Genomic DNA, 21,164 nt, shown 5'->3' on the forward strand with positions numbered 1-21,164 from the left:
ATATATTACCGTAATCTATTCGCTTTCTACTTCAGATAAAGGTCAACGTAGAAGGTCATACTTTTAGCGGTTAATGTATGAACGCCACTGGCTCTCACTTTGAGGCACCTTTTAATCTGGAACTCTGTGGAAAGTTATGGCAAGTTGGCGATGCGTTGACTCTGGAAACTTACTCTAAATACTCGAAAACAATATATAATATAATACCGCGTGTGATGCAGTCTGCTTCAAATCAGGACACAGTTCCCGACTGACCAGCTCTGGATGGCTTCCAATACAAGCGGGTGCGCCTTTTGACAAAGATTAACCGACAGATAGCCTTCGTGGAAGAGAAGGCCTTTGTCGTACTTAGGATATTGTGAGTCTTAGACTGACTAGATAAAAAGCGGGATATTTTTTGCCTTGGACTTATCGTAAAACTTCCCGATCAAAAAGTTCTTATCTTATTTTAAAAGCGTATCTTCCCTACACTACTGCATGAAAATGTTTTTTAACGTCGTGAACATGTCATGACGTCAACAGCAGCAGTAACACATAAGCACCTGCCGTACAACGGTCATGGTTTTCGACTGGTCCGATAGAGCCGAAATACTGCCTTACGTAGATAGGCTCCACTCTGACTGCGAGAAGAATGACCTGTTTATTCAATAAGGGAATGTTTGACAGGGTACCACTCGGACAACGCCGTGCGTTCAGCAAAATTGAAACTAATCAGCATACAAAAAATTTAACTGACGATCAGTGCCTTTCTCACTCTCCCTTTTTTGCCCTTTCATTGTTATCACCATTTATTTACTTCTTTGTCAGGCGGCAGATTTATATATTGACTGTATAATAAGATAGTGATTGTACTTGAAAATAGATAAACTAGATGCATATAGGCTGTTTCCGTTTTGCTTCTGGTTCAAAGTAAAATTTTGTACTGTGTCCCTATGGATCCTATAAGTATTTCCGAAGTGCTCTGCAAATTTAAATTCTTGCAAACTCGTCCAATATTTACATTAATAGTTGGTAGTAAGTAAACTATTTCCCCGCTGTATAATGCATATAGACTTTTCCACAGAAAATCACAATTCTTCTTTAAAAGCATACGGTCCGTTTTATGGCATTTTTTTTTTCACTTACGACTTTTTTTTTGTATCGTGCCACGACGGCTTTCAGTCTAGGATACTATTCAAGCTACGCCACCGCTTTGCATTGTGGTACACTATAAAGGTAGCTAAATTTCAAATACTTTGACGGTAAATTCGTAGGAAGCCGTGTAGTAGCTCAAAAATAGCCAACAAATGTATATGTTAGGTTTACGCGTTGAGAGACAGGGTGACATTAATCTTCAAATAAATCAAACTTAATAACCATCTTATTACTGCAGATGGATGACAAGTGTGTCATTGCCGAGAATCATTCGGCAGACGGATTTCGAATCCGCGTGTTGTCCAACATCCTTATGAATTTAAGGCCTAGATAATAGGCTCACTTGGATATAAGCCATAGCAGCTGCCAAAAGCAACACGCTCGTGCACCTATGTTCTAATACGTACGTTAAATAAAAATACGCATCATTATATTGCTTTCATGAACAAATGACAGTTCCTATGACAGCTTAATATAGAAAGTCTAACACCGATATCGGGGATATCTGACACGGAGACGTACAAATCAAAGTACCAAAATATATTCTTATTATATATATATACCGCATATGAGTCAGATTTTTGGCTTATTGTAAATTAAAGACAAAAGAACTAGCAACAAATTAGAGTAAGTGAGTTTCCCTGTGAAAACGTTATTGTGAACCCTCGATTTGCAGGACAAATTCAGATTCGCTTTAGCTATGCCCATATCGAGCAGATATGTACGGTACAACCACTGTTATACAAAATATGCAATTTAAATGAATAAGTAACGCGTAACTGCTCCTTGTGAAGGCTGTTTTTGCAACTCAACACGCAGGTGATAAGGCTGAACCGCGTGGCTGAGTGAAAATGTGTTGCCAGCAAAAAATTGGCAAAGGTAAATGGTAAACATTATCAATAGTTCCTGAAAAACGGACCGACTTAATCTTAATCCGACTGACAGAGTTGGCAAAGTTACTATAAATCATTGATCGACTCAGCAAAAAACAAACGAGTTAGCATCCTGGTGCATGAGGTGTCGCCGTACTAAGCGCAACACACCTGGGATATATGATTTTGCGCGAAGATGTTCTTTGCGTCTTGTGTCGTGTCGTCCTGTGTTTCGTAAGGCCTAACGCATTTTATCCCTACGGCCACACAGTCGCCAGCAGAAAGGGCAAAAACAGCGAAGCCAACGATAATAGTCACAGATGAATGATGCAAAAATCTTGCTGGATAAGACAACCAAACGAAAAACTAGCCACAGGGGCAACGACAATAAGAGATGCTACGTAGAGAGATTAGGTATAGATAGGCGGTGGTAAACTGCTAAGGTAAACGTTTGATACAGCTGCTGTCGCTTAGAAACTCAGAATTTTTCAACGACCTCCGACTGCCATTTAGCACGCGATAGTTTTAGATGCCTTAGGATACAAGGATAAAGCTTTGACGGCGAAATGGCTTCGCGTGCACGTACATGGTAGACAAAAATCTCGTAAGAACACACATAGGCAGATATCTAGACGATGAATGTCCGTAAACGCCTATGTCGCTATTAGCTTTTTTAACCATCGACGGCACAAAAACTGGATTCATCGTCCAGGCGCGATGAGGCAGAAGGAGATATGCTGTATGTGACAAAAATTGATCATGCAGTGGGTCTGCAAGGCGCGTTAACTTCCAAGAGCCGAATATACCATAAAGACTAATAGCACTAAAAAAACAGCGAAGATCGAATGGACCATTTTCGAGAAAGGATAACTGCAAAGTAACGCTGGGTCCCGCCTCCGACGTCACTGCCGGCAGCTTAAGATCAAAAGTGAAGCAAAGCTACCACTAATGAAGGCGACGAGCGACCTCGCTCGTTTTCGTTGAGTAATCGAAGACATGGATGTAGTCGAACTTCTGCGTGGATCCACCGAAAGGCTAAGGCTAGGTTAAACCCCAAGCGATAAACGTTTCCAGCCCGCAACCACGCGGGTAGTAGAACTCTGTCTGTGTAACTTAATAGTGGGAATAATATTGGCCGAGGCCATGAGATGGTAGAGGGAGCGCTGGGCTAGCAAAACTTGCATTAATGAAAACGAATTGCTACAGCCGTGGCTCTTACTTAAAGTGCGATACGCTCCTCTTATCAAGTACTTAATGAACATGCGTCACGCATGACTTAAGTCTAAGTATAGGCACGATACAATCAATCCGGGAAGATGCTAGGAAGAAAAATACATACATATATATATATATATATATATATATATATATATATGTACAGATTGGCCCTGTTGGAAACGATAGGCAGATCGTCTTCTCCTACGAAAGTGATCTAAATTAGATCCATTTCTCTCGATTTGCAATCAGAGTGCCATCGACGCTTCCGAATACGCAGCAGACTATTTAATATCTAACTATAAAAAGTAGAAGTGTGTGGACTATCGGCAAATCTTTTCGGATATTTTCGAAGCCATTAAACGGAAGGGAAAGGCTTTATTGTCCTAGAAGGATGAAAAAGTTAGTTAGACTAGCATACTTACTCGAGAATGATGGCAGTAGTGGTTTTTAGAAGCCGTAAGTAGGGCATTTTAGTGTAGGAGAGACTGGCTGGAGTCGTCGTTAGCGGAGAAAAATTGATGAAAATAAAACTTTTAATCGATCGTATCGTTTATTTCTTCTTGCCACATCGAGGGTACGTATCTCACGGTAAGCCGTCTTCGTATTTAGAGCGTACCACATAAATGAGGTAACTCTGTTTGTTGTGCCTATACGTACATAGTGACACTATTGACGTGTAACGCTGAAAGCGGACGACCATGAGCGAAGGTTACAACAGTATATCATGTCTTTACGAAAACATTACATTGTATTGTATTTTATTTCTTAGAGAGATTATCGATTGAGGTCATAACAGGTGTTATAAATAACTACGGTTGGCTATAGGACACGCTTGACGCCGACGAAGATCAGCTGTAACTGTAGGACATATAAACTACCAGTACGTCATAATGTTACCAATCATGATGGATATTATGAGGAAAACGACGAGCTCTTACGCTGCCATCATTCCTCCAAGAGAAACTAAAGTAACTCAAGTTTAGACTGTCAACTGTGAGCATGTCTATATATATATATATATATATATATATATATATATATACATGCGTAACCTTTTAGTAATTAGAAAATAATGCTTGCTAAATCCAAATCTGTTTTCGCTTAATAGAAGACGTTGATCTAACATTACGACAAACATAGCCTTTTCACCGGACATACATAAACCTGTTGGAAAAGCTATTGGCCAGCAAGTACAGCTGATTTAATAAGCTTAAAGGCACCACACACAAAGCGTTTTTAGAGAGTAGATATTTCTTTCATACACGGTCTACATCTTTTTTTTGCTTGTGCACGCACTCAAAATAATTCTTTTGTCCTTCTAGGCATGGAGTAAGCTAGAGACACTAGGAAGTACAAACATTCAGCTTGTCTTCAGGCGGTGAGTCCCTATCTCATCAATGCATTGTCCACATGGCCAAAGCAAGACGGTGAAGGTCACAAAACAGGCCTTTATAGTGGATGAACGTCGCTTTTGTTGTTTATTAGGTCTAGGGTACGTTGACGATCTATGCTGATATAGGGTGATATGATACCCGTAATACATATTCATTTATGAAATATCTATAAAAATAAGCCTAATACACATTGAATTTAATATGTATTGCGAGTTGACCCAATTAGATTGGTTTAATACATTAATACCCTTTACATAAGCATACCTTTAGCTCACAGAGGATTATATAACACAGAGCAGATGGCAGGATCTAGTCTTTCTAATGGAAATAGAGATTTGTACTATTATTTTGCAACACATTAATGTAATCACAGTAATAAGTCAATCTTTTCTTACCACTGTAAGCGATAGAGACATTAAGTGAATAACACTCCTTCACGTTGAAACGGATTATCAAATCTCCGCTTATATTACTGTAGGTTTTCCGACTATGGAGACATCTTTTATAAAGACTAGCCGGAGGGAGCTACGTATATACTATATAAAGACCACTAAGCACAAAGTTCATTCGTGCTCTTCGTGGGATCGACATTCTCTGAATCATCGAATACTGCCACCATAAACAGTTGCCGAAGGTTTGCGTTGCTAGTTATCCACAGAGACATGTATTTGCTATGGGAACATGTGTGGTTCATGACTTAATGGGCGCTTTTGCTCAATTTTATGCCGTCCGAAATATGCTGGGGAAAGCATAGACGTGCGTGATCGCACCTCGAGCGCGCGAAGTCTCAAGGGTCATATAAACACTTGCGGGGTCAAACAACATTGACTACCATATATACATATGTATATCTACATATATAGATTAAGAATTAGGTACGTAGTACGAAACTTCACTAATCATCACTTGAACAAACGAAAAGATCATAATTAATTGTTTAGAGAATGCTGCGACACATTCTGTACGTTTGCCGACTACAACATCTTACGGGTGCTACAATATCCTCTGTGTGCTTTGTGCTGGCCAACTAAAGGGCACGAGACCGTGGATATTTTGATAACGTGCCCTTTAATGCGGTTAGCCGTCTCCTTATTCATATCTACTCTTGTGAACCGACTTTTCCATTTGTCTCGCAATATGTGTAGATGAACATAGATGTACATGATTCATACGAACTATATTTATTGCTTCGAGTTGATCCGCAGCTGTCTCTTCACGTGGAAACGTTATCAGAATCATGCCTCGCTATCGAGATCGCGAAAGAGTCTTGTCGGATCTTTTCGGAGTTTCTTTGAAGAAACAGAATAACCGTATCAGCAGCTCCACCAGGTATTACCCTTTTCGGCTTCTCTTTCTTTGTTTATGATTATTTATCATTATCTGCCAATGTTAAATTTGAACGGGCGGTGACCAGCACTCTTGTTCTTTATAATCATTACGATACCGCATCGAAAGAAATACGAATTTGCCACGCAGACCCGTTTCCGCTTCCACGTACCACAGGTCATTTTGCATAACCATCCCGCTTGCAGGTCGTCCGCAGCCTAACGTGAAACTCAACATTTTTTTACTCTGTACCGTGACGAGGGCACGATATGTGGCTAGAGAGCGTTAAGATATCTGAGGCGGATTAAATGCGATTGCCTAGATGATGAGTTATGGCGCCTATGTGATATGTCTGCTGCCGTTAGAAATACAGAATACGGTAGATTGCCAGTTAAATGTTGTCATGCGCACGTACGTCTCGCACAAGAAGCAGTGGCAATACTAACTAACATCCGATTGTGACGATGAGAGGTGACTTTCTCTTTTCTTCTGATAGTGCATTGAGTGGCGATGCACGATAACAGAAGCGAGGGCGAAGATGAACTGATACAAACGATAGACGATCTTCTAATCGGTAGGGGTTTATTTTGACCTTTCTTTCTTTATTTCTAGTTTCGACAGTATCCTACACCAGTAAGAAGTACACGTCCATGCGTGCTTTGGGTTGCGTTGCTTTGCTAACAAGACAGACAAGTGGGAACGAAAATATCGAAGAATGTCGGTGACTTATGTACTCTGCTACTACACATCTTTAATAGCTGTGAACGAACAGATACCGCTTTAACTCTAATTAGACGAACACTTTAACCGGCTATATTTCTACAATTCTCGTCTCATACTCCGGAAAAATTCGGATAACTTGTGTGAAAGGAGGTCAGGCAATCTCAACGTGTGTCAAATCGACCCACTTACCGTTGTGAAAAGTTTAGCCTAGATAATACTAGAGGTCTTAATTGTTCTATTTCAGAGTTTCATAAGCATGCACTGATCATTCAGCTATTGTACTATATTGATGAAGGGCGTCAGCTATCATTGACGCGTAAGTCAATATATGATGAGATTTCTTAGGCCGCCTCGCTGTGTTGCATTAAGGGCTGTTTAAGTCCGAAGGATTTGTTGAATGAGGCATTTTGCCCACTGCAAAGGGCAGATGCTGTAAGGTCAATCCACCGAATGACAAATACATACTTATACAGACGTTTAGACGCAGAACACACTCATTTTTGCTGTTGAAATGCACATTTTCAAACAGTTTTTTATTTCTCGAAGAAAGATAGAAGAAACAGAGGAAACGAGCTGGCTGCTGGTAGAGCTTTGCCCCCATTGGGAACATAAGGAGAAAGCCCTACAATTGATACCATTGTTTCAGGTTGAGTAGTGCTGTCGAAAAGCTCGCTGACGCCGACAAGCCTCAGCAATTGTGTCAATTATACGCACAACAAAACTCAACAGCCAGGGTAGACGTGTTTTTATGAATCCGTTGTGATGAATGCTTATTCGACGTCCGATGTGCGCATTAATATATTCTATCTCTATTTATCAATCTAAAAATAGGCGTAACATCCTCTGTTCAAAAGCTTCAGAAAAGCGGGCTGGCTTAATTTTCTAGATAATGTTGACTATCTCTACGTCGATGTCCCTTGCCTTCGCTCTTTCTACGTATGCTAACATCCTAATACGAAATCTTATGGGAGCGCCCCAGCTAGCAGGCATTTCACCGAAAGTCAATGAGGAACGGCAGTACGGTAAAAGAGGCCCCAGCGGAGCTGTCTAGCCAAAATCTCCACCTCCAGCTTCTCTCAGCGGTCATTGTTTATTTTACGCCAATTCCTTGGTGAGCCGCAGAGCTCCTACTATGAGAGCGTTACGCATGCCGTGAACCTTATCCTTCCTTGAGTCGGCTGCAACCTATTACTTAGGTGATTATATTCTGTATAACAAAGACCTCGCGCTTCAAAACACTTCAAGGTCCCAATCTAATCTGCATTCTTATTGGTAATATTACTCTTTAAGTTGTATATAAAATAAAGCCCCAAATATCAAACCGTATTACGACGATCTATGACGATTAGTCTTTCACGCTTGAAGTTTAGCTCAAGTTTAATATACTTTTGCATAACTTAAATACCGATTCAACGTTTTCCCAACTATATATCCAAATCTATTTGGTTACGATGGAAAATACCCAGAATTTTACCGCCCTATTTGTGTTCTATTAGTGTGATCCAAATTATATCTCAAAGAATTTATCATTGGGAAGTAGTGAATCTGAAGCCGGCAGGATGATGTAGCATTCGTAGCTAGCGAGAAGAGGATTCCTATCTTTATCTCTATTTCCTCATATACGTCGTATAGAAAGAAAGAGCACTGATAACGTTTTCTAGAATTGACTTTGCCTATAACAAACAGGTGTCCTCCTATTTAATAGAATCAGAACCTACTTTTTGTACACGTTTAGACGACTAGCACGACACTTTCCAATTATGCTCATTTGCCAATCACTAATACAACGGTTAACTCTTATTATGGACCGTTGTGTGTATTCAACACTCTTCGGAGTGTTGAATCGGAGACTATGCCGTTAAAAACAAAGCGAGTCGGGGCCGTAGCAGAGTTCGCTAGGCGAAGTACCACACATCATCAGTTCTGTTGATCTTTATCCCCATTTGTTTGTTTGTTTATTCGTGCGTATTATTCCCAAGTTGTTTCGAGCAGTTCGCTGATTGGCTCGATAGCCGGCACCTTCTATCATAATTCTGCAAAGAAAATTAGAATGGCTTGAACATTTTCTCACTATCGTCGGTTTGCACGAGACGACATTTTCGTGTCTCTTCTTCCCTGCCTCGGTATCAGCCAACGTTCGTTGCTCACACCTGCGGACTTGAAGTCAGATTAAGTATGTGCTTCGAATGGTTACGAATAGGCGACGCAAGCTTCAAGCAAAACCGTAATTTGTGCTTTACTCATGACCTTCCAAGTTTTCAGGTCCTTTTCGTCGACCTATCTCGTTAAGAACACCCTACGTCCGTTCATTTTTCGTACCCAGAACTTCATAATCACTCGCTCATGTTGTTTTCTTTTTGGATCGTGACCGGTTGTGATTCGAACCGTATCCTTTCCAGTAAGAGTACCAGCTGGAGCATTTGTCTTCGGGGTAACTCGCGTCGTCACAGCGAGACGGGTATATTATTTCCAGAAAGCTATCAGGTAGTGTTTTGTAAGATTTCCTTTATTTTCTTGTTTATTCTGCACTCGACTTGATCAGATCGAGAAGCCCACATCATCTAAGAATGTCTTACCATAGGTGACTGGTTAAAGAGACATCAATGAAGACACGTGTTAGTCTGCGCACGTCCGGGTATGTACGGTTTCAGTTCTTGGCCAACGCACCTCATCATAATCGAAATTATAGTCAAAAAGTAAAGCGGAAAATGTATGAATACAACAAAAACTGACACAGAAAGTAAAGCAAACACAAGAAGGCACACGTCTAAGATCGCAATTAAATAGTAATTAGATAAATAGTAGTTTGGCAACAACATAAATACTGGCTACTAAAAGAGGCTAAACTAGTTACGAACTTTCCGTGTAAACTAGCATAGTATGTCTGATCATATAGTTAAAACATGAGAGTACCAATCTGGATTATTGTTGATCTAAATAAAAACCTCACGAGACGCTGACTTCATCAGCGTTCAACGAGTTGAAACAATCATTTTCCGAGACTCACAGATTCATTTGTAGTCAATTGTTTCTCCTCGATTTTGCTATCCAATAAAATTGTTAGTCTTTTAAAGTTTAATAATTTTACAATCGGACATTTTATATTACACTGCCGTTAGATGTTGTTGATTGACCTCTATAATGTACAGCCCATATTAGTACTTCGATACTATCTACAGCTGCCGTGCGTTGTTGGGCGTGCCACCGGACGTCCAGATCTGCTTATTTCGCTTTTAGCTTTATTCAATGGGCATCTCTGCGGTACCCGACTATAAAGGGAATGAATCGATACTGCAAAGCATATTTCGATTGACGCCTAAGTGCCACTATAATCTGGACGTAATTGGCGCCAAAGGTTAGGCACAAACGGTCGCCGAAATTCCACGGTGCAGTTACAGAGATAAATGTAGAAAATCGATGGTTTGTTTTCGGCAAGTATTGACAGCTGTCAGCCAGGACGAACTGCGTAGCGTGACGGTCAGGGTGTTACAGACTCTCAGGCATGATACAGAACTATATCATATAAATATCATATGGATCGGTATCACGCGCACAGGTTTTCGATGTCTAGGTTTTGAACCGTAGTGGAAAAGTTTGCTTCAGGCTAGTTTTAGGTTTTCTAATTCAAGTGCCCCATGACTAAATGTCATCATAATGTGAGTCGGACGTATTGTTTTACTTCAATAATCTGCGCATTGGGGTTCAGTTGTCAGATATCGGTGTCGTATGCCAAAGTGAAAGGTAGAAAGGTTCTATAAGCTGCTTGTTAAAAGAATATGTATATAATAGATGATTACTTTTCTTATATTTAACTTGAACAACTATTCCTGACAGGTTATAGTTCATGAAATACAAAAATTGTTACTTCTTCCGAAAACCTCCCAGCCCATATCTGCGGGCCATATTACGTATGCGTTAGTTTTATTTAATTACACATTGCCTACCATTGCTCGGGTTTGAAGCATCGGCCTTTGCCTGTTCTAGGTAAAAGTTTGTCTAAACAGGCAGTCGCGCCGCAGTTGAGTTCCACAAAATGCGAAGTGTATACGATAATTGGCTTTTCTTCTATGACGAGAATCCACGATCGCTGCCCCGGGGTGCTGGTTTGCCAACCACAACTGGCTCCGTTTCTAGTTTATTTTGTTACTTTAATTGAAATATATAACGTTATTCGGTCTTCTATCGTTTGCGGGTGGACGACTTCGAGGCGTGACATAGATTTGCCTTTGTTCTACGTTTTATAGGCGGACTTTTGTTCATACAAAATAATAAACAGGCCTATTGCTGTGCGCGCAAAGAGTGTTTTTTTTTTATCTAATGAGCACGAGGCCTTGTTTCAAACGCTCATTGGGATCCAATCGCAAACAGTCATGAGAGATGAACTCATAGAAGAATATTGATTGTTAGGCAATGGAAGCTTTGACTGGTTCATCAAATTGCAGTTCATTCTTCGTTGACTACTTTTTTAATCAATGTTATACCATTAGCCCTTAAACAGGCATTACACACGTGTTATTATTGGTTAGTTTCACGTTCGCTTGTGCCGCTCCACGTCATAATTTCTGCTCACTGAGCAGATCGCCACGCTCAAACTAGAACGCTACTAGCGATCAGAGTAATTGTAAGGAAAATAGCCAATCATTTTCAGTATAACACTGGCCTTCATTCTAAAGATAGAAAAGGTTAACGACGTCACGCAGTAAATATAAATTCTTCAAATGAATCACCCACAAGCCTTATTCAGGGCGCTCCGAAACTGAAGAGTAGCTATTTATGTGATTCTTATATTGGCGTATAGTCACAGTGGGAAACATGTATGGATTTATACATAAAAGGAGCTCGAACATATGTAAAAATCCCGATATTTGATATATATTGAGCTTCGGATCAAGTGATTTCCTTGCAGCTCACCACAGTTGGTGTACCTTTTCAACTGAAATAAGAAGAATGTCTTGTGTGTCAATATCATTTAGGTAGGGTAAAATCTTGAATTGCGGCGGTAGTATTTTTCGACTGGATTGAGATGTCCCCTTTTAAAAGTAATAATACCACTGAGTTATCTAGCCATGGCACAGTATAAGAGCGTACAGAACGGTGGATGGCCGCAACAGCTGCGATTTTGTTCTATCTACATCTATATTCAAAAGTTCAGGGTTTTGCTCGTCGCACTAAGGAGAACTATTATTTCGAGTATTTTCATTCCTCCCAAATGGCTTGACACCTTAATCGCGGAAAGGCGATCGAGAGACGTAGCATCAGATTTACGGGAGCGGACAAGATCTGGCAGAGACTCTGGATTTAGCTGCATCAGTAATTTTTTCAGTACGGATAAGGTTGCACCGATGACAGGACGATGGGTACGTACCACCGGGCGGTAGAATTAACCGGATAGCAAAGTAGGTTCCATGGTTTATATTGCTCCACCGATCAAAAGGTAAAATGTCATCAATGGAATATTGACTCATAATGCTGGTGCCTCCTATAGATGAAGAACCATATTTATAAATAAAGGTAGCACCGATCGAACCCGTACTGGTCATAGGCTGATGTAATATACGCAGCACGCTACCGTATCACAGGAAATTTACAACCATTAGGCGCGTAGCAAAACTCGCAAATAAATCTAACATGTTTTTTAAACTAATAATTCAAACTACATACGAGCAGGCTTTTGGAAAACAACGTTTTTAGCGTTCGATTTTCGAACATAAGTAAAGTGGTTACTTAAATTTGTAATTGTTGCAAGAATGGTCTGTTATTGAATTACACACATACATAAATATATGAGAAAAACATTTGACGCCTTCACGGCACGTCATCGCATTAGCTAACTTGAGTAGACATATAAGCAGACCCAAGTTAAAGAAAAAAAGAGTGCAGTAGATTGTGACGAACTGTGTTTTATCAACATACGTTTCAGTTGATTTTTCACGTCTTATTGTTTCTAAATAGTAATAAAAAATTAGCATTTACATATATCTGAATTGCTGTTACCATAGACGATTTCGCAAATTTCGAAAGTATCTTTAGGCTGTATGTCCGAATAGAATCATAAATAAGAAGAACTGTAGAGGATATTTTAAAAATTTTATTTTTTTTTTTTATTAATGTGGATTCTTCCTGTGGAAAGTACTGTTCTTTTAAGTATATTTTTAAGATGCTCTGTTTCAATTTTTTCATAAGGATATTTTTTTTATTAATTATAAATGTATGATCCCAGCCCACCCTAGGATTTTTGGCGTTTTCCGCTATAATAATATTCTGATAGAAACATGTTACTTTTCTACGCACTAATCATAACCTTCTACCAGTCCTGAGTATATGCAAATGGTCTGTCTACATAATCGTTTAAACATCCAACCACAAAACGGATCATGGCTGTGCTACGATAACCTATACCAAATCTAGTGCTCACTTACTATGCCGTTTTTACTGTTCTCCTGAAGACAGTTTATTATTTCCAGATATTGTCCTATAATCCCTGTGATAACTTAGTATTTTACCGCTAATGTTAAGCACACGTTGTGGTCTAGGTTCCAGCCGAGGCACAGGCTCACGGTTCGTTTCCTGTTGGGAACCATGCGTCTACCATACAGTACCTAATGGTAGTACCAGGCGTAAAACTCGAAACGTTTTACAGCTTATCGGATGGCCTCGTTGGAAAATCTCGCAGATTTCGTCGACCAAAAGGCCGATAGTAATACGAGTCACGACAATTACATGTAACTGGGTATTATCAAAAAGTTTCAGACGACTAAAGATGATGCGAAAGCACATTTGGACTTCTATTATACTGCTGTAATAAAAAAAACTCGATAGAGTAGTAAGCAATCGTTATACATGCTGACCATAATCTAAATAAACGGGCAACCTCTTTCTGCTTCGATAAATTATATAAGGTAAAAGAAACGAAAATCTAACTGGCGGAAATAAGGTACATGGCACTTGTAAGAAGATATTTGAAGTAACATCTGGTTTAACATACGCTGCGCAGATTCGTTCTCGTTGAGTATGGAGCTTGCGGACACTGCTTAAGATAAATACGAGCATTTGATGGCATAACAGTGAATTTATCCGGCGGCATGTGGAACTATTAAATGAAAATCTGGGTTGGTTTGGAGTGAAAAAAAAAATTGAGTTTAGTCCTGCGTGGTAGGCTCGGTTGAAGCAGGCTCAACCACCCGGAACTGAACGTTTCTCAACAGTCGTCCATTGTTTTCCAATGGTTAGTACGGATCTACGTCCTAGAAAATAAGTGAGTCACATCCAAAATAATAAGGAGGTAACGTAGGCTTTAAAAAAGAAGTAGATTTTGTTTTTGTGTTGGGTGCATGGGATATCAAAAGGCCTTAATCTTAATGTTGAATGAAAACGTCTTAATTTCCAATATCCTGTATTATAAGGAAATTTTTGCAGTTGATTAGAGATAATAGTAGATGGGGAAAACGATTAAGTAACGTAATAACAAGCGACGACAGTTGATATTGTATTTCTAAATTTATATAGGATGTGACTGTTTCAACCTAGAAATATATGAAGACTAACCATATATAAAATGAGGACTATAATCTTTTTCTGGGCGAAGTAATACAAAATGTGCATGTTACCCGGTTATGAGCAGTATATGGTAGGCAACGTTAATGATCGTTCCGTATTAACTTTCAAAATTTACAGGGCGATCATTAACAGCCGCTTGCCAAATCGGTTTAAGTTAGTAGCCACTCTTTGTAACTTAGAATTTTATGATCTAAATACATACATGTATTGGAAGTTGGCATACTATCTACGGATAAAGCTGTCCTTTACCCTTAAAGGGTCATGCTAATGAAAATAATCGTACTGAGGCTCACTTTTGCCAGTATGCTTATACATGAATACTTACAACTGTCAGAAAAAGACGCCAATCTTATGCCATGACCTGTAACAGGTATAAAAAAGAATTGTCCAACATCAAATAGGACCAGTAAAAATTACTGCCACTTGTGTCCATGTTAGATATACCACAAAATCATCCGAGCCTAGTGTTCTATTATGAGCAAAAAAAATTAACAAACGTTTTTAATATTGTAATGACGAGTTATTTGCTAAAATTGAATACTCGATAGACACTGAGTCAACCATTTGCTAAAGAAATAAATTTCAGATTAATTTGGTGCCTACACAAAAACATTATTCTTAACTAGGGAAAGCAAATTAGACTAGATAAGCGAAGTACTTGAATTAACAGTACTGAAGTTGTGTTGAAAATTTCCACTTGTATCATTTTTCCCTTAACCTACTGTGAGTGTTGGTTGTCTTCAGATCTAACTGAATAAACCTTTTCGATTTATTTTAGGTCCAACAACTGCATTTATATGAGTTTTGGATTAAGAGTAACGAGTCATTGGTGTTTACTATTCAGAAACGTCAACGAGAGGTTTAAAGCATTAGCAGTTTTAACCTTTACGTTTATCTGATTAGGTCTGATATATTCCCTATAACTCTTTGTGTCATGAAATTCACTGAACACCCGAAGCTTTAGCTGCAGCTACTGCGAACGACGAATCAAAGACGGCTCGCTCCTTGATTGCCCTTGCGGGTCTGTGCATACGTGGAACTATCTGGGCCTTCAATCGGGCGATATGTTTGTCTGTAACACGCGACTCATACTCTGTTTGTGTCTTTCATCTATAACTAGATCTGAATAAGAACATTGATTTTCTTTAGATCTCTGTCTAGACATAGCACAGGTTTGATAACATTAATTTTTGTTGACACAAAGAAGTCCGCGCTTTTGAAATGATCACTGGTTAGCTAACCTCCTACATTCAAAAGCTTAAGTCCTGCGTCAGCCTGCGGGTAGGCGTAGTGACGTTTCACCAAATCTGTTTTATTAGCTAGTTTAATAAAATCAGTTCAATGGTTTGGTAAAAAATGTCAATAGAAAATATGTATTAGTAATCTACAATTCGTTTCTTCCTGCGGGATACAAATCATCAAGCGGATTAAATAGATGCTTATCTAGCACCAACGCCCTTATGCTCGCAGAAAAGCTCTATACCCGATCTACACTGCTAGTTGGTGCGGAGAGAAGCTCAAGACAGTCGAGCTAACAACTGGTCACATTGCATAATAATTCGAATTTTATTCTCGTGTAAAGTTTAAAACGCTTCTTAATTTGAAAGCTGTCCTACTACTGAGATGAGAACGAATTGAAAAAAATGGCATAATCATGCATTCCAGGACAGCATACGTGTCCTTACCCTTTAAGCCTGACAGGATCGGTGACTATCATTGTTATTTTTTTGGGAAATTCCCATAGGAGCCTTTGTAAATAAGTCATTTCAGTATGGGTGCCTTAGCTGCAAAAGTGTACTCAACAAGGCCCAGTTATTGAAGTTGTACCAACAAAGAAGAGCGGAAAACTTCAACTGAGCACTTACAATAATGAACTATGTCCCACTAAGAGCTAGTTTTATGTGAACTTGTCACACTGTCCATCTGAAAGTTGGAAAAATGTTATGGTCCTATCGATTTTCCTAATAGATCCTGTACATTTAACAAACGTATGATGAATAACATACAGGTACACTGACTTGAAATGATGATCAATCTCGGCTCTTTCTAAAGCTATATTTTCCCTTTGCTGCCTTAATCCAGAGGGATCATTGTTGATCAATAGCAGTAAATTATATCGCGTTACCTAGAACACAATTAAATTGGCATAGTACATTTATAGTGCGAAACATATTCTACTGCACATAGTATGGTCAGAGTTAGGTTCTCATGTATAATTGAAACAGCTTTCCCTTTCTGGCCTAATAAAGCTTTCATTATGTATTCCATGATGTTGTTTGTTTCAATTCTCCATTACTTTAATTACCTTTACGTACCATCAACCTTACCCACCTTGACAGAGCCTAAAACCAACTGAACGTACGTGCAACTGAGCTACGCTGGGAACAATTTTCTTAGCACTTGAATGGACAAAATTGCAGCAAATGTTTAAGCTAATGAAACAAATGAACGAACAATTCAGTAATTAGCAACGCAGACATGCTGAAGTATGAAGCATATAGCCTTCACTAGAAAAATAATTATCAAATTTATGCACTGGTAAGCCCTGATCAGTGTCGTCGTAGTCGTGCGCTTGTTTCTGTGGGGCTGCCGAAATCGAGATAGGATCGATGCTAAATCGTACTTGGAAAGCAAGCATATGTTTCTCGTCATCGATATCTTAAGCGTTTCGGTCAAAATATATACACGTATACGTCTAGAATAGACCATATTTAGATGTCTGCTGCTCCTATATGATAAGAAAGAAATAATATTTATGGTCATTTCGTCTTATTCGCTGGGCGAAAATTGTCTGGATAGGCAATAGCTATACTACCGAAAAGCGAAAGGTCGATGAGTCAGAAGTAACTGGTAAAGCAGCAAAATCTGCCTCGTGACAGCGTGGATAACGATTAAACTCTTTATAGCCTATAAAAAAGCAGGAATTTTGAGGTTCACTGGTCACGTCCGGGACTATCGTACATGACTATGACCCTGGTTGACAAACGTATTTTATAGAAGCCAGTGGAAATTTATCGATAAGGCAGTAGTTTAAGCCATCCTACGGTAGGTGTAATCAGAATTGATAATGAAAAATGAAAAGGTCAACTAGCAAAGCTTTCCACACTCGAAAGTACAATACGTCTGCAAACGTATGGATTATCAGCCGTCAAGTCTAGAGATCGGTCTGTACGTTGTTTGGTTAAGCTAGGCATGTTTCATTTTGCCCGACGCTCTATCGAGGGACACGACTCCAGACTGGATAGACATTCATTTTGCTATTGGAATTACATTTTTGCTTTGTAAAAGTACGAGATAGATACACATATCCGAAGAGTTAATAACAGAAAACCTGTTTATTCATTTGGTTAAAAAGATCTTCTAACAAGATTTTATTTTCTCGCTTGACAATAAGCTGTCATTCTCTACCGCGTACACAACGGGCGTCTATGGCCTTGATTCGTAAGCTGATCAACTATAGTACGCGTATAGTATTGAAGTCAGATTTAAACCTCTAAAGTCGCGATTCGGTGCTATTATGTTTTATTGCACCGAAAGTCAGTTTAGTCGTCGTGATCGAAGCCATCTATCTTCGGGCGGCAAAGTAAATACGGTAGGTGGAAATGTCTGCACTTCGATATGGGTCTTAGGAGAATAGCGGAAAGCGGCTTTGCATTTCGGGTCGCGGAAGGATCCGATTCACATGGGTCGCGGCTTTGGGACGACAGGAAAAGAATTTTGCTGTCGCTGCGGGTTATAGGTATATTTGCGTTAATTAAGGAATAAACAGTTTATGAATGAATAAAAAATGTCAACCCACTAAGTCCTCGGTAAGCGAATTCTACTAACAAAATAAGCTGATAGCTTATAGACACCTAGTAAAACAAAAACAATTTGATTTTTAGTGCCTCTATTCGAGCCATTTGATTTTTTCCTTAGGTAACGGCCTCGGAATTTCTCAGTGATATGGATAGCTTAAGCATAACGTATATATACTGCGATTCTGGTATTGCGGTAGTAGTCTCCATAGAAAAAGATGATAGGAAACAATAATCAGTTCTCATAGGTTTATTGCAAAATTCGAAGGTTTTGCAATACCAGGTCATGTTCATCGTCTGTAACTCAAATGGTAGAGAATCAGCTATGTATGTATTCCAAAAGAACTTCTGAGGTACGTCAGGCAGCAACGCAACCACACGGAAGCGAAACACGGTCCTGAGCAACTCCTGTGCGATTGGTGCGGTGGAAGCTTAAACCGGAAATGTCTATAAACAATTTATAAACGTTCCAAAAAAAATTCGCACACAAAGACCGCGTTTTTATCAAAATAATGAAGTGCAAATGTAGTCGTATTTTTGTTGCTGTTCCAGCGATGGCGTAGCGTACATTCCTGAGCCCTGCGCCCATATAAAATAACCCCCAAATGTCGAAATCAGTAAAGCTCAAAATAGCGTGTCGTTACTGTTAATGCTATAACCTGAACATCCGTCCTCGCCACCTTTATTGACATTCTCCTTGACCTCCTCTGCAGCCGAATGAATGGAACGGCAGGTTATGTTCTATGTATATTTCTATTATTAGTCGATTCGCATTCTTGTTGTCGAGATAAAAGTTTGCTCGCAACGTAAGGTGGCATTGTATTTAGGGTATAGTAATGTGCTTAACTATGGAATAACGCTAACGCTCTTATTCAGCTCGTTCGGCAGACTAACAAATGTTGACTATACCTCCGACTGTTTTCTCAACGCATGTCGTTTAGGGACGTAACTCTCACATCGTGTGTAGTTCTTACGTGTAGAAGGCAGAACTATGCTGTGCAAAAACCGCTACAATATAAACATTTCGCAACTTTTGCCAGTTTCAATCAGTGTTTTAGTTGTCTCTATCAAATGTGATTTAACAATTGCTTATCGCTAACGAGGGCGCGATGCAACTTGAAGTTTTGATCGTCTGCACCTTCGAAGCAGTTCTTGCGTTTTCTGATTCAGATGAACATACATGGATACATGGACAGAAGTTAACGAAACCAATGAATATGGAATCTGTCCTCCCTAAGTTCACACTTCTGTGTTGACATGTTTCCTCGTGTGCGTCGAAATTTTCCGAATTCGGATGGAAAATTGCTGGCATCCGTCTTGACCGTTTAGCCTGTGCCTACTCCAGCAGTTGCAAGGCCAATAAACAACAAACTATTAAGAACTAAACTTACTGCAATTTTCGTCGTCTCGCCATTTGCATAATGTCGTCTGAACAAAAAAAAAATAGTCTTTACTTTAATATTAGAGAACATCTCAAATCAGATTTGATCTACATAATCCTCTGTTTACCGTGGCGTCTGTTCCGAACGACGACCGGTGTTGTCGCCCGTTACAAAGACACATGAGTCGAGTGCAGCTTAAGCAGATCAACGAACATCAGACACTGAGGTATTTTTTATCATTGGCCTAGAGCTCTGTCCACTAACAAACAGCGGCCAATCGATGTAAAATAGTCTGACCGACCGACGAGAGAACTAGAAACTACTCATTGAATGAAACCCTATTGAATTATATCGCACCACCGTCGCAAGACCAGTGCGTCAATACTGACTTGTGTTCTTCATAACTAAATTGAAATGGAAACACATGATTTAATTGACTATGTGTTACTTGGCTAAATTGTCTCATGTCAAAGTTTCTGTTTGCAAGGTCTTATCATAGGACAAACACACATTATTGTCTATTTTACGTGCCTCCTTTGTTAGTTGTTACTGATGATGATGTTTCTAGATGCTTGCGACGCGGTCGACTGGTTTTCCAACGTTCAGGAAACGCATAAAATGAAGCGCATCTAAAAAAAAGGGACTAACCACAATATTTCAACAGCTGACGTATGATTTCATCCGCTTCAACATAATCTATATATTCAATTCCCTGTGGTAGTGCAGCAATATTGTGTTTGGCTATGTCAGTGCTTAGAATTTTACGGTCCGTACTCAATTAACCATTGCTTCAGACGACTGACCCATACCTATATTGAACGAAATGAGCCTCAGTTCAGTAAGTCAACATGTTATTACTGCGTTTCTGTCTGTTAAATATAGGAGCGTTTAATGAGGTGGTCTAAGTAGCGGCATAGATACTAGGGTCGTTTAAAGCTAGAGGGAACCGCCATTCGTTTGAAGCAGCACCTCAGCTAAGGCCGTAATACTGAACGGAAAGACATGCAGCTGCGGGCACCTGATGGTGAAATTGTCTTGCCTAAGGCTAATTTTAACGACGGATGCGGTATCTTCTCTAACTAATGATGTCCGCGGCTTGTGACTCCCTATCGTCTATGAAACGCAACAGAACGCTGCGGAGTCGTTCAACCGTTGTTCGTACGGAGCGAAAATAGCCTTACAGTATTGTTACGCCAGGACCCTCCTCAGCTGGACCTCCCTTTCTCCAAAACCTTCGATCCCTATACGTTGATCCTATCCATAGATCTATTTAACACCAAAGTCGTGAAAAACGCTCCTTATCATACGCTCGACGATTCCCCCAATATATACGGTACGGTGCTCGTCTAGGTACAAAAGCTGAACGTTTTATTCTCACTAACAAAATGTGCATCGAAAAATTTGGTATTAAGTGAAATCCGCGCAATCTCAGAAGTAGATACTCAGCACGTGAAAAAAGCACATCCTATATTTGCTAGGAGACAAGTTAATCGCATTGAGGATCTTTGTACGAAGCTACATTACATCCCTCGCTTTGAATTAGAAAAACTATTTCTTACAATGCGTAAACTTATATCACCCCGGAAATGACTTATATCTGATACGACTATCTATTAAACGCATATAAGCGGGCAATATTCGAATAAGAGGATGATTGTTCGGTTCAAGTGGCAGAAACGGCCGATTGAAGATGATTATAACTCATACGTATGTCTAAAGACAGAGTACTAAAATCTTCGACTAAAGCCACAGGCAACGTAA

General features: G+C 39.6%; 1 protein-coding gene across 6 annotated transcripts in view; it reads right to left on the reverse strand.

The window, feature by feature from the left end:
• LOC111251152 (FMRFamide receptor-like) overlaps positions 1-21,164 on the reverse strand; it is a 97,183-nt gene that overhangs the window by 22,807 nt on the left and 53,212 nt on the right. For 3 of the 6 annotated variants that reach the window (XM_086989978.1, XM_086989976.1, XM_086989977.1), the window contains exons 1-2: positions 5,014-5,126; positions 3,647-3,906 (exon numbers count right to left, since the gene is read on the reverse strand). The exons of the other annotated variants lie outside the window; for them this stretch is intronic. The gene's annotated coding sequence lies outside the window, so the exon portion shown is untranslated. Of the gene's footprint in view, positions 1-3,646; positions 3,907-5,013; positions 5,127-21,164 lie in introns of those variants that run through there. 6 annotated transcript variants of the gene reach the window in all.

This window comes from Varroa destructor, unplaced genomic scaffold (genome assembly GCF_002443255.2).
Source record: "Varroa destructor unplaced genomic scaffold, Vdes_3.0 BEIS01000005.1, whole genome shotgun sequence".
NCBI classification, from domain to species: domain Eukaryota; kingdom Metazoa; phylum Arthropoda; class Arachnida; order Mesostigmata; family Varroidae; genus Varroa; species Varroa destructor.